The 15,653-nt window shown below is 36.0% G+C and overlaps 1 pseudogene; it reads right to left on the bottom strand.

The window, feature by feature from the left end:
* The window catches only part of LOC142442481 (hsc70-interacting protein pseudogene), a 68,637-nt pseudogene extending 53,231 nt beyond the window's left edge, over nt 1–15,406 (bottom strand).
* Between the last annotated feature and the right edge of the window lie 247 nt (nt 15,407–15,653).

The raw sequence follows: 15,653 nt of genomic DNA, 5'->3' as shown, positions 1-15,653 counted from the left end.
AGGTCCAAGGTTGGTGGGATCGTGCCAGAGCTTCGGCCGCTCTCTGTGTGGCCAGCAGCAGAGAGTCAGAGAGTTTCCACAGGCACTCCTCATGCGAAGGCGAAGGCTGTGTCTGGAAGAGGAGCCATTGGCCGGTGGCCTGCTTGACTGATAAGATGCCACCCCTATGCTTTTAGATACCTTCGATTTGCATGAAATTATGTAACTACAACATAGACCTTAGTCTTCAAAAGAAGTCCTCAACAATTTCAAGAAGTCTTGCACAGCAGATTTAGCCAGCGCAAACTCATCCTTTAATTCCTTATCAATGAGCACAGATTGGGGATTCCTTATCAAGTAGCATAGATTGAGGATCCAAGCAAGACAAAATACTCGTCAACTCAGCTCTTTCTCTCGATCAAGAATAGCATCATGGTATCTGTTGATCCAGGTGTGAGGAGTTCGGCTTTCTTTACACTGAGGTGCATTTCTTATTGGAGGCCGTGATCCTGGACCTTCATGAGTAAGTAAAGGTCCTCGGTTTCAGTAAGCAGCGTTGCGGCCTTTTCACGTAATAGGTTAATAACCCTCCCTGTGCCGCTGCATTCTCCTTCTCAGAGACAAGCTCCTTGGAGAACTGCTAGCACGTATTCCAACACCCCAGAACGTGCAAGTCACCACAATGAAACAAACAGAAACAGACTGTGGGTATTCAGACAGAATATGTAATTGCCACAAACCATGGTTAGTAAACAGTGAGGATGTAGTCGTTGGTCCACAGAAATCCCTCTCCTTCGATGGCAGCCCTGCCTCTCTAACCCTCAGCTTGTCAGCCACTTACTCTGGGCTTCTGCCTCTGTGAGCCGGGAAGTCAGCCTGCCGCTGCATCTTGGTCTCATCGTCTTGGGATTGCTCTTCTGTTCTGTTTCATAGTCTCCTGGCCTTGCCCTCTGCTGCTTCTGTCTTGGCTTCGGCCACTTCAGACAGAAATCTCAAGCAAACTGTAATGGTGGCCCTTCTTTCAACCATCCTGACACTTTCCCTTCTGCTGATGCATCAAAGAAGACCCATCTTTATAGCCAGATGCGTGGGAACTTTAACCAAAGCCCTCTACTAGTTTTGCATATGCTCTCTTTGCATGTGTCACTCCACCCAATCATTTGGTACAGAGATAGAAGAAATTTCACTCCACCACATGAAACAACCCTAAAGATATGCTACGTCACAATCATACAAGGAAGGCAGGAAAACGAATGTATTATTGGTGAGTTGATTACAGTTCAGTGATACTCACAGAACACTTAGAAAGTAGGAAACGTATTTCACCAAAGAAAGAACATATTCAGTACGTGTTTAGAGATAGTATCCCGCCTTGCCATCTTCCCTTTTTAGTTTACCTAGATGCCGCTGGTTAACAAGATTTAATCTAAGACTTAATTACTATATTCATATAGCATATTATTATAAAATAATGCTATAGTTACAACAGATTATGAATATTCAATTTAGTTCCATTAGCAAAATAAATTTTAAAAATTGGTAACCAAGCTCTTTGACCTTCAATAGGTAACTTACACGCCAACTGGCCAGGTTTCCACATGAAAATTTAATTTACATCTTTTAGCATTCATTGGCAATCTCTCATATTAGTGTAACAGATTTATATCCCAAGTGCATTTATTTGCACTTGTTTTTATGAGGTGATTTTGTTTGGAAAAAATGCACTTGTTTGATTAATAGTACTTTGGTGAACTAAAATCTATCATTTCATTCTTTAGATGTAACTCCAAAAATCTTATTAATTGATTTATTTATACATTATAGCATCAGAACTCCTGAGCTATATTACAAATATAAAAATTGAATAATGTTCCTAAAATATGTAGCACCCCAGAATTATGAACCTCTTGTAATATCAATCAGCAAATTCACTTAATTTTCATTTCATTTTTTTTCTCAAACTAGAATTTCTACTTTTTAGACATTAGTAAGAACACATTCATCTTCAGAAACTGAAAACGTGAGCTGATGGTCTGTGGCTAGCTGTAGCTGGACATCCTCTAGGGTTTAAACTTTGCCATCATGATTGGCATTAATAGGCTCCATGGTTGGCAGCACTGTCTGACAGAGGGACAATTATGTGAACTTCCTTCTTTCCCAGAACTGAGCTCATGAACCCAGGACATGGGAATGTGGGTAGCACACAGGAAGGAAAGCATCGCTAAATTGCATATTGAGTAGACTCTATAACTAAAAGATCAACGCTCAGTTAGCTTTATCACAAGACCCCTCCAAGTTTGTTTTCAAAAGTTCCACAATACACTTCAGTGGTGTTTTCCAGAAATTTGAAAATAATACTCTCCTTATTGCTTTGGAAAACTTCATATGTTAAATATTGATAAGTAGAGAGGGACATGTCATTTCATTACATAAAAGTTAAGCATGATGCCAGCTCCTGAACACATACATTCAATCTAAAGAAATGTCATATCCAAAACTATTTATAATAAACTATACTGTCTATCTTCCATGAGGTTATATTTTTCATGGAACAAACGTGCTGACTCATGTAATCAGAAAGGACAGATGAATTGCCTATATTGGGACTACATTGATTTATTTCTCTCAGGGAAAATTGCTTTTCTTTTTTGAATTTAAATATTTTTCATAGGAATAATAGAAAATTAGAACTACACATTAGTTAGGAATTAGTAGTGACCAGAATTCAGTGCTACTGAGGGGAGTCAGGCACTGTCAGGCAAGCAAGGCCATCAACCCAAACTTAACAGCAGGCCATCAACCCAAACTTAACAGCAGCAGCTCAGCCTGAGAGAAATGATAGCTACTGGTCCTGAAAGTTTACAAATCTGCAGAAACACAAAATAGGGTTATCATGAGTCAGATCCAACTTGATAGCAGTGGGTAAGACTGAAGACCGTTTTATAGTGGTTAATTATGACCTTCAAATGTCAAAAGAAGAAAGAATGACATAAAATATATGCAATCATATAAAACTCTGGCATGACTTGCAAAATTGTGATGGATTGGCATTTAATAAGACTAGATCAAAATTAACCTGAACTGATGAGAGATGGTGAGTTGAGATCAGAATTTAGAAATGATAAATCAAGAACAGTATCATCAGAGGAAAATGCAAAGTTCCAAGAGGAGCCAAAATCTTCACCAAATTTCAAGAAAACAGCAATGATTATATCAATAATGGAGCAAAAAATATTTACCTGAGATATTACAAAACTCTGAGAAAGAGGATTCAATAATCCATTATTGAAGGTAGCAGTGAAGAAAGAAAACAATAAAGCTGTACAGTGATAATCCCCTATTCAATAAACCTGAGACACATGCAATTATTTGATATACTATTTTGATATGTTATATTGTAGCAGTGAGGAAATTGGTTTCATATTCCCAACAGAGAGAAGCACTTCCTATCCTGCAACAACAAGCGTCCTAAATTTCCACTTCACAGCTCTCCTCTGTCACTTTCCCTTTTGCATAACCTCCCCATCTCCTTGGTAATTTATATCCCTTAACTTATTAATTAAGCAGCCCACATTCTAGTACATATTACCTGATAAACTTTACCCCATTCTGAGTAATATTTATGCTCTATTAATTTTGTTTTATCATTTGTATATAATTTTTATTTTTTTGCTTACGCCTTATTTTTCCCAGTTCTTATGCTAATTACTCTGAACATACTCATATATGGGCAAGAATTGTGTCATTTTCCCCCTCAATATTGTGATTCCTTGTCTACACTAAACGTTCAAGAAGTGTACGATGCCTATATTTTTACAACTGCTAAAGAAATCAGCGTTGGCTCAAAAAGTCTTTTTAACAAATTAGATAATAGTGAGAAACAAAATAGACCATTTTTATTTGCATTTATTAAACTGAAATTTCCATTTCAAAGATTATTAAAACTTTCTGTGTACCACAGCTGGATGTATGGAATTGAATTGATTTTCTGTGTTTGAAAAAAACACACAGAGAATGTAGCTACAATGACCACGTTTGTGTTGTGCCCATCGTACCTATTTCAATACCTAACTAAGCTGTCAAGGGTGTCCTCTTGCTGGGATTCACAGCAGCAGTCAGGAGACCAGAGAACATGTTGCATTTGGTAAACCTGCTGCACAAGACCCCTTTAAAGGGTTGAAAAACAGGGATGTTACATTGAGCAGTAAAGTCTGCCTGACACATTCCACGGTATTTTCTATTACCACATACATGTGAAAATTGGACATTGAATAAAGAACACTAAAGATGAATGCATCACTTGAGTTATGTTGCTGGTAAAGAATCTTGAAAATCCTGGAGACTGCTAAAAGAGCAAAAACCGTTTTTTGGAAGAGGTACAACCAGAAGGCTCCTGAGAAGCAAGGATAGTGAGACTTTGTCTCACTTACTTTGGGCATGTCAGGAGGGACCAGGCACTGGAGAAGGACATTATGATTGGTAATTTAATGGACAGTGACAAATAAGATGCCAAATGATATGGATTGATGCAGTGGCTGTAACAATGGGCTCAAAAATAATAGTAATTGTAAAGATGGTGCATGACCAGGCTGTGTTTCGTTCTGTTGTACATGGAGTTTCTATGAGTCAAACTGACTTTATGGCACCATTTGACAATAGCAGAACCCTGATAGCATAGTAATTATACATCGGCCTGCTAATCTTCAGGTCAGGAGTTCAAAATCAGCAGCTTCTCTAAGGGAGAAAGACGAGGCTTTCTACAACAGCAGTTCCCTGTCCTATAGGGTCTCATGAGTCAGAATGGACTTGATGTTAGTGATATTTTAAAAAATTCTATTGACAATTTATGTCATTTATTGAAAATTGAAAAATAAAACCAGAGATTAATAAATATTCTAGTGAATAAAGAGTATAATATTATTAATATTAGAATATGATTAATATGCATACAATTTTCTAGAAAACTGTCGAAATGAAGTTAATACTGCTCAATACAACTGGGAACAATAATTTAATATATTAAATGTTCCTGTGGTAACTGATTTTTTATTATTCCTTCATTGAGTCAATATAATATTATCAATATAACATGGAAGTAAAATTTAGCTTCAGATTATCCAAAAGCTATTGCAGCAATACATTGACAAGGAGCTACCAGAGGTTCAGGCCGGATTCAAAAGAAGCAGTTCTGAGACAGAACAAGGCCATCCTTCATGATTTAAAATCAGGAAAGGTAGGTGTGGAAGGGTGGTGTCCTCACACCATATTTAGTCAATTTGTGTACTGAGCAAATCGAGACTCCAGATTATATGAAGAAGAGTACAGCATCAAGATAGGAAGAAGGCTTCTTAACAACCTACAATATGCGGATGATACAACCTTGTTTACTGAAAATGGACAGAATTTGAAGCATTTTCTGATGAAAATCAAGGATTGCTGCCTTCAGTATTAATTACAACCCAATGTAAAGAGAGCCAAAATCCTCACAACTGGACCAGCAGGTAGCATCATGATAAATGGGGAGGAAAAAGTTTAAATTTGTCAAGGATGTTGCCTTGCTTTTAAGTACAATCAACGCCCATGGAAGCAGTAATCAAGAGATAACACTGTGCATTGTATTGGTTAAATATGCTGCACAAGTTTTCTTTAAAAAGTACGGATGAGGACTGAGGATCCCCTGCCACCCCCATGGTATGTATATTCAGTAGCCTCATAAACATGTGAATGTTGTGCATGGATTGAATAATAGATGCATTTGAATTATGGTGCTATGGAATAATGTTGAAAAAAACTAGGACTACCAAATGAACAAATACATCTGCCTTGGAATTATTATGCTCAGTGTGCTTCGTAGAGACAAGCGTAGTGAGACTTCTTCTCACATAGTTCACACATATTGTCAGGAGAGACCAGTCTCAAAGAAGGCCATCTTGCTTGTTCCAGTGGAAGGGCAGTGGTAAGAAGAAGGCTTTCAGCAAGATGGATTGCCAGAGAGGTTGTAGATGTTTTGGAAGGAGGTAGGATAGAGGAAAAGAGGAATTGTATGTACTGTGGTTTTTTAGTGACTTCTTTATGGAGTCAAAAATAAGTTTTTAGAATCCTCATTTTTATTATAATGACCAGTAGCAGCTCTAGTAATATGTCTACTCCTGTGTGAATTTCTCTTGAAATAGTATAGACTGACAAGGCATATGATTTTCTGGACTGTAATAAATTAATAATACTTAGTCAATGGTGGTACAAATTATACTACCTAGTATACTATTAAATATATAACTTACATTACTTAGTAATATAAACTTATATTACTTAGTATTATAACTAATGTAAAATGAAATCAAAACAAAAAACCTAAAGCCACTGCCATCTATCTACTCAATTCCTTCTCAAAGAAATCCCTATAGGAATTCTAAGACAGTAAATTATTATGGGAGCAGATGGACTTTTCTATCTCTGAAAGAACAGTGGATATATTTGAATAACCAATCTTGTGGTTAGCAGACCCAGATTTACCTGAAAGTACCACCAGGGCTCATAATAGTAGAACTGGTAGTAATAATATATAATAATGGTACGTTATATGCAATATTTTATAATTTTAGTTTAACAGATATTCTATACTATGCATATTAAAAATAAACAAACAAAAGAAAATTTCCCTGCCACCTAGCCATGGTGTTATATAGTGATTCTGTAGGATTGGGTAGATATGTCCCTTCTTGTTTTTGAGACTACAGCCCCATTTTTCTCCTATGGAGAGAGAGGCTAGTGGTTTTGAACTGTATACCTTAAGGTTAGTAGCCCAACCCATAACCACTGGGCCATCAGAGCTCCTATTAATATTTGTTGAATGTCCACAAATGCGATTTTGTTTTCACTGGTTATATACAGTAGTTCTCTTTCAATCATTTCTACAAAATGCATAATGTGACTTTGTTCATATTCTTCCTATTACGTGCCTATTTTCACCATTTCAGGTATGTTGATCGGACCATATCCGTTCATTTAATTCCCTGACTACTTATATTATCCAAAATAAACAAACAAGAGAGATCTGTTTTTGCTAAAGGAGAGTTATATATATGTATTTAAACAAAAGCTATATAATTTTGATTTAGTGTACATTAATATTTCGTTCTACTTCCTTGGATGTAAAGTTTTTATAAATTCTACCCTGACCATGCAATAGATTACCAGTACTTATTAATGCTATCCCACTCTACCATATATCAAGAGACATTATCAGTCAACATACCATTTTTTCTATGATACAAGTTATAGAGTGGCTGTCACAGATATTGGGGATTCCATGTACTTTATTTTTAGCAAAATTCATATGTAGAGAAGAGTGACCATGTTGAGCTTTACCCAAAATCTGTGATCTTGGAAAATAGCAATAGGAAGAAACTCCACTTGTGTTCTGGAAATTGCTGCCCACTAGAAACTATTATTCACCATCATATTACCTAGGTAAGGCTTATGGTTTTCTTATAGAAACATCAACTGAAAACTTGAACAATCTATGACAAGGCTCATTATAGATTCTTAAAAATCCCGCTCTTTGCTTCATGAATGATTAGCTGAACTGGTTTGTTTCCACTAATTATTTAGTTGCTGATTACAAGTTGCTTGATCATCATGGTTTGGTTAGTCTTTTCTTCTCCAGGCTCTTGAACTATCTACTCAACCAGTATCCAACTCCTTTTTACATCCTCCCTCTCTAAAGTAGGGGATCTTTGATTGGTGTAAATGGTTAACATGCTCAGCTGCCAGCCAAATCATTGTGAATGCAGGTCAACCTGGAGTCACCCGAGGAGGAAGTGGTCTATTTTTAAAAAGTAACAACAAAGGGCAATCTGCTGTTGGAAACCTTATGGAGCTGTTTTACTCAGGCACACAAAGGGTAAACAAAGCCAGGGTTGACTCAAAGCAAACTTTGGGGGCCTCTTTTAAAGATGGGCTTTAGAATTAAAATTTTTTCTTTCTATTGTGCAATGACACTATCCAATATCTGTTCTTCCTTGCTATGATTATAATTCCTAATAAAACAGTCCTTTCTTCCTGCCCTCTGATACGTTTGTAGATCATCCTGATTGCAACATGTCTTCTCCGTCTCTATTCCATCGTGCAGTACGTTTTCTTAAAAAGAGTTGTTCTCTATTTGATGAGAGAGACTTAAACCTGGAAAGAAAAAAGAAAAAAAAGCCACATAGGGACACAAAGCAGTAACTAGCAATATTAAGGTAGACTTTCATGATTGTTTTGCTTATATAAACATGAATTAAAACCCAGAAAACCTGAAGAAATTGTCCAGCTTTGCCTCCAACAGCTGTTCTAACCTTGGGAAACTCATTAAAAGTTTTGAGACCTGAATTTCTTCTTTTATAATATCAGAATTGCAATGTCCACGAAAAAACAGTGATGTTGTCAGAATTGAATGTGATAATATATCATAAAGGTATTAGGAAACTGTAACAAATTATAAAGCTCCCTCCATATTGCAACTAATGATTTTCAGCAGCTCTTCTCAATTTGGGATGATCGCTCTGAGCATCTCTCACTTGTAAAAGATGACCGGAATTGTGGGCATGGTTATGAACTATGACCATCTTTGTAGGGAAGAACAAAAAGCAAATAGAATAAAAATTCAGAAATAATTGCACGCAATTGATTTTAATTTTACTATCTGTGCTTTTAGGAGCCCTAGTAGCACTGTGGTCAACATCAGCAGTTCAAAACCATCAGCCACTCCACTGGAAAGAGATGGAGTTTCCTACTCCCATCAAGAATGACAATTTCTGAAACCCACAAGAGCAGCTCTACTCTGTCCTCCAGGATCACTATGAGTTGGAATTGACTAGATGACAGTGAGCTTTAAGTATATGTGTTTTCTGACAGATTCTCAAGCCAAGAGATAGTTACCAAAAGGACAATCAACACTAGAATACAGAACACGATGATGAAATAAAGTATTCTGAAGGGGAAAAAATGACTTCATAATATGACACTTTATATGAACCTAGTTTTACATATTATTATTAAATAATGAAAACTAAAGAATTCAAGAAGTTATGCTCAATAAGAGAATGCATATTCTTTTAAATTCAGTATGAACATAGGCTGTCTTTGCTGAGCAACATCATACTGTCTTGGGACTTTGAAACTGACCATGCGATGAAACAGTCAACCCACCCACACACCATGAAAGTCCCTTTTCATCCACTCTTTCAAAAATAGCTCCTAATTCAACTAAGGTGCCATCATGTAATGTACTATGAATTTTCTTTCCTACCTATTTTAAATTTCTCTCTCTGATATTATCTCTTATAAGATTGACTAAATCTTATTTGCAAAACTGCTAAAAAGCATTTATTTTTTCTCTATTTCATTGAATTTTCCTTTTCAGTATTTTGGTTGTAAACCTGAAGACAGTAGGAATCATTATGCACTAATTATGATTTTCATGGATTGGAATGCAATGTTAACTTTTTGTACATACAAAGACAAGAGAGTAATAAAATAGTATAAGTAACCAATCTACATAATAACAACTGCCTAAACTTAGAAAGAAATCTTCTACAGTAGATGTGACAATGTCATTTGATTTATTGACTCTTGCTTCCATGAACAAGGATTGTAAACACAAATAAAATGAAGCCCTTAACATATTTTTTAAATTTCTGTTTATCATGATATTGTCTATTGGTCTTATTGTAAGGAATTTGGTTTATGTACTTAGAGATGTAATCCATACGTAAAGGGAAAGACCAAGCTATATTTCATTCTCTAATACATATGTTCTGTATGAGTCAAATCTGACTGAATGGCATGTAACAACAACAATTATCAAAATAGCAGTTTTGATATCCTCAACAGACACAAGCCATTGTGTTCATTTAAAATACTCTTTCATATTTGAGAGAAAAAGAACTCTCTACATCGATCAAGAGGCAGTTGTGCTAAGAGAACAAGTGAATACTGCATTGATAAGATCAGAAGAGGTGTGCCTCAAGGTGGCATTCTCTCAGCATATTTAATCAATCTGCATACTGAACCAATAATCCAAGAATCTGCCTAAATGAAGAAGAATGTGGCATCTGGGTTGTGGGAAGGATGATTAACAACCTGTGTGATGCAGATGGCACAATCTTGCTTACAAAACTTGAGGATGACTTGAAGCACTTGCTGATGAAAATCAAGGATTGATTATAATCCAATGCTAAGAAAACCCAAATCATCACACCTGGACAAGACTAATAGGTTACATCATAGCAAATGGAAAAAGGTTGAAGTTGTCAAAGATTTTGTCTTGCTCAGGGAAACAGCAACCAGAGATTAAAAGATGAGTTACAGAAGGCAAATAGAGTGCACAACACTGCTCTAACATGTTGAAAACCAAGTCCATTACTTTGAGGATTAAGACATGCCTGACTCAAGCCATGATATTTTCAATTGCCTCATAAGCATGTGCACCTTGGGAAATGAATAAGGAAGACTGAAGAATAGTGGATGCCTTTGAATTGTCATGCTGGAGAAGCACATTCACAGTCCCACGGACTGCTAAAGAGGATAAACCAATGTGTCTTCAAAGAAGTGTGCCAAAGTGCTCCTTAGAAGCAAAGATTGTGAGACTTTGTCTTACACACTTTGGACATGTTGTCAGGAGAGACCAGTCCCTAGAGAAGAACATCATGTTTGGTAAGCTAGAGGGGTAACAATGAAGAGGAAGCCCTTCAACACTATGGATTGACACAGTGATACAACATTATGCTAAAGCATATGAAAAATTGTGTAGATGGTGCAGGGTTGATCAGTGTTTAGTTCTGTTGGACATAAGGTTGCTATGTGTAAGAATCTGCTCAGTGGCACCTAACAACAAGAACAAACTAAGATGAGATCTGAATCCTACCCTAATCCTGTCCATTACTATATTTGAGAATGCTCTCTGAAATGGGGCTTTATACCCGTAGGTGTGAAGTCCAGAATTTAATGGATCAAACAAGGAATTATGTCTAGAAGATCCATATTAATTGACTAAAGCTCACACTTACTTATTCATCAAGGGTGGTAAGGGATGACCCAGGAGGATTTTATAGAAACTCTTACCCCACCCACCCTACAGTCCTAATATTAACACTGCAGACTTAATGCTCCCAATCTGAAAGAACATCTAAAATGGACATAATACATTTTGGTCTATTGAGGATATCAAATGGGGAGCCGATACCAAGGGTTCAAGTAGAAAGAATATGTTTTGAAAATCATGCTGGTAACAAATGCAAAAATGTGCTTGACACAATGGTTGTATGTATGAACTATGATAAGAGCTTCCTTCATATATAATGTTCTTAATGTTGTATCACAGCTAATCATATCTTTGGTAATTATTGTTCAATGCAACAACTCTGTTCTTGAGATGGTGTCTAAGTTCAGATAGGACTTTATTCAAGGGTCTACATTGACTCGCACGCAGTTGCTTTAATATTTTTTCATTTAATTTTAATTTGCATGGTCAAGTCCATAGTCATCTGCTGACTTTCTTGGGTGCTAATGTTGAACACTGGCTGATGAAGATTAAAGATCGCAACCTTTAGTATGGATTGCAATTCAATGTCAAGAAGACTGAAATACTGACAACTGGGCCCACAGTTAACATCATGATAAAAGGACAATTTGGTTTCCTTCATTTTCCACTTGGCATGGTCCATGTGTATCATTGTCTCTCAAATAGTTTTAAAAAGGTATTTGCAATGAATAGTCAGTGGTCTTTCAAAATTCTCCAGCACTCCTCAGCTTATTTTTTATTAACAAGGCCATATTTTACAATTACTGATTTTTCCACTTTATTTCCAACTTTTGAATCTCAATTGTATAGTCCCTGATCTCTTCTGACTTTATGAGAGTGGGGGGCGGGGTCAAAACCATCAATCCAAGGCTGATTTCCCTGAGACACAACCAGGCATACCTCCACCCTCCAAACGTTTTAAAGAATTCTTATCTCATCCATTCTATTAATAGCATTCTACTCCTCTGATGGGTTCTATATTTCATTGCAATGGACACTGGTACTTATATATTACTCACAGTTATAGAATTTATTAGGGAATATAACAGGTTGAAATTTAAGATAAAAAATGTTCATAATACAGTTCTTGGATGCAAAGGGCTTAAGTGGAGAGCAAATGCTTTGAGAATGATTGGGGCAGGGAATGTGCAGATGTGCTTTATACAATTGATGTATGTATATGTATGGATTGTGATAAGAGCTGTATGAGCCCCTAATAAAATGTAAAAAAAGAAAAGAGGAGAAAAAAATGATTAGGGCAAAGAATGTACAAATGTGCTTTATACAATTGATGTATGTATATGTATGGATTGTGATAAGAGTTGTCTGAACCCCTAATAAAATGTTAAAAAAAAGAAGAAATTAGTATACACAAAGATTGATTTCCTAAACTCCAATAAAGACTGTCATATTTAACATAAAAAAAGATAGCTTCTTCCTAGCCCACTCACAGGGGTGCCTCTTTGGTTCTTGATTCCAGAGTTACTGATTTGCTCCAACCATAAATCTCGAAAGGTCATACCACTGTAGTACAAGCTTCAGCCTGGAGGAGATCAGCTCTCAAGTTCACTGCTACGGGGTCCATATGGACTCAGAGCCAGCCTATCGGACTGGGAGAACTGTCCTTTTGAGTTTCTGAGACTGTATAAGAATAGATCGCACCATCTTTCTCCTCTGGAATTGGTGATTTTGTACTCCTGACCTTTCAGATTGCAGCTCAATACATAACCACTATGCCATGAGGACCCTGTGATCAGCTATAGCCATCAGCAAACTTCACTTCCTCAAGTGACTGAGTATCTGGAGACATCCATTCTGCAGGGGGTACTCCTGCTCATAGTAATTCAACTTTGCTTGCTCCATGGGTCTACAGTTCAAACCCAGATGACCTCAGACAAATGGAGCAATTCTACTGGGTCCTGTAGTTTCTATGCATCACAACTGACCCTGTGGCAGTGGGTGGATATTACCGTAATTGGGTGACATTAATTATGTATTTGTATTGTATAAGGACTGATATGAACTCCAGAAGCCAATTTATGGAGCATTCTAATCTGCCTAATTTTTATCTTTCTGAAAAACTGACAATAGAGTGATATGTGTTACTTGGGCTAGAGATAATCATGGTCTCTCATCAAATTGAATTAGATTAAGTAACATTTTTTCAGCATTTTAATATGGCAAATTCAAATTCAAAAGATTTATGGTTATTCAGCTATATTAAAATTTGAAATATAACAAGCACTACCACCATCATCTATTTGTACCAGCCTCAATAGGAATAGCACAGAGAGGAATTACGAAGTTACATAAAATATTAATTTATTGAAGAATCATGCTTCTGATATCTCCAGGGATTCATGACAGATGTATTATGCTGTAAAAAATTTTTAAAGCTGCTGTAAAAGTTAAAATGCTGTGAATAATTTCAGTATATAGGTTTTTGTTTTTGTAAAAGTATATTCTAATTAAGGGGTGTCTCATTCACAAAGAATTTATTCCAAATCTAAACATCAGATTTACAAACAATTGATCAGTTTAGACAAGTTTACAATGAATCATTTTATTTTTGTATATGACACCAAAAACCCAAACTCACAGACATCCAGTCATGGCAACTCTACTGGATAGGGTAGAATTGCCCTGTCAGTTTACAAGGCTGTAACTTTACTGGAGTAGAAAACTCTGTCTTCCTCCTACATTGGTGGGTTTGAACTGCTGACCTTGTAGATAGTAGGCGGACATATAACCACCATCAAGGCCCCTTTTGTACATGACATACATGTAAGAAATACTAGACATGCCTCTGAATATGCTTTCAAATGCATATCGCACTTTTGCCATTACCTCTAAAACATCGTAGCTAGTTTGTTATCGTTACAAACAACATCCGGGAATAATTATAGACCTTAATAAACATGTTAAAAATTCAAATTTTAGTGATGAAAGTGTATTTTTAAGTAAAATAATTAACCAAGAGTAAAAGAAATCCTGCTGGGTCTTTTAGATTGTGAAGGCAGGTATGAAACACATCACCTCACGTGGATACTTTCAAGTGGAAGGCTCTATTCATCTGTGTAGTATAATTAACTCTGTCATTTCTCCATTAAGTACCCATTAACTTCCATGTCTGACTTCTCCACAGAAAGGTCATCGTGCATCTACTTTCAAACTACTCTGTTTCTACCATTACTGCAAGGTTGAGTGCAAGGTTGTATTATTGAGGGCTCAGGGGAAAAAAAGACAGAGAGAGTTCTTATGGTTTCTAACATAAAAGTGATGTCATCAAGTATTAATAGAAAAATTTTATTATGTCTTTAGTAACTTTCAAAGTAAATGTAAAGTTTAGCTGTAATTTAAAAAATTATGAGAAGAAATTCTATCGATTTTTTAATAAGAAAAATAAAACACTGACAAATCTGTAATTCCATAGATAATGTAAATGTTATTTTGAGCTCTATGGTATCTGAAAATAAATGAACTGATATTGTATTCCATATTTCACATAATTTGAAACTTACTTGCCACATAGTGTTCACATGACAAAACTAAGAATCATGTATCAATTTCTTTAATCTGAATAATTATCTCCTCTATAAGGTTGTCTATAAACATCATTTATTATTTAATTTTAAATAAATAACTATGATAGTTCACAAATATTAGTAAAATTATGAAAATCAATTATTGTTATGAGTCTATATTTGAACAGATGGAAAGGAAGAGAACTATAGGTTTACACATTGTGCAGTGTAATAAAACATATGGAAACAAATGAAATCATTAATTATTAGAAAACTAATAGGGAAATGTTTTCCTTTCCCTTGTAGATGAATGAATAAAATATGTTTGTGTCTAAGAGGCAAGATAATTATTATACTTATAAATGCTTAAAGTACTGGGTTATAAAGAATGCTTACTCGAAATGAAAATTACTCCTCTCTTTGTTGTGATTATATATTTCCTTTTTATTGGCATTGGAAAAGTCAAGGGAAAAAAGCCATTTACTGCATAATCACAAGACAAATGATTGAAAGTTGTCGTTGTTAAGTGACATTCAGTCAGCTCCAACCCATAGCAGCACTATCCAAAACAGACTAAACATTGCACAGTCCTCGGGCTGCCTCACGATGGTTCCTTTGCCACAGTCCACTAATGGCAGACACTCTTTCAATCCATCTTTTCCAGGGCATTCTGCTTTCTCCGCCCCTCAACCTTACCAAACGTGATGTCCTTATCCAAGTCTCTCATGACATTATGCCCAAAGTATGCAAGGCAAAGTATTCTACCACTTCCTGGAACTTTCCCATGTTTTTTGGCTGATGCAGTCAGTGCAACTTGAACTTCTTCCTTAAGTACCATTGGTACTCGATCATTTGATACCTCCTGAAATGGTGCATTGTTGAGTAGTTCTTTCTGGTACAGTGACGGTGTATTTTTCCATTTTCTCGTGATGCTTTGTGCATCATTCACTGTTTTGGTTATAGAATCTTTTAAAATTGAATTTTGACGCTGGACTTTTCTTGATTTGTTTGTTTCAGTATGTTGAACATGTTCTTTCCTTTTTATTTTCTTATTCTAGGTCCTTGCACATTTCATTAGCATATTC

The sequence above is a fragment of the Tenrec ecaudatus genome, chromosome 3 (genome assembly GCF_050624435.1).
Source record: "Tenrec ecaudatus isolate mTenEca1 chromosome 3, mTenEca1.hap1, whole genome shotgun sequence".
NCBI classification, from domain to species: domain Eukaryota; kingdom Metazoa; phylum Chordata; class Mammalia; order Afrosoricida; family Tenrecidae; genus Tenrec; species Tenrec ecaudatus.
This window is presented reverse-complemented; position numbering and strand designations above follow the sequence as displayed.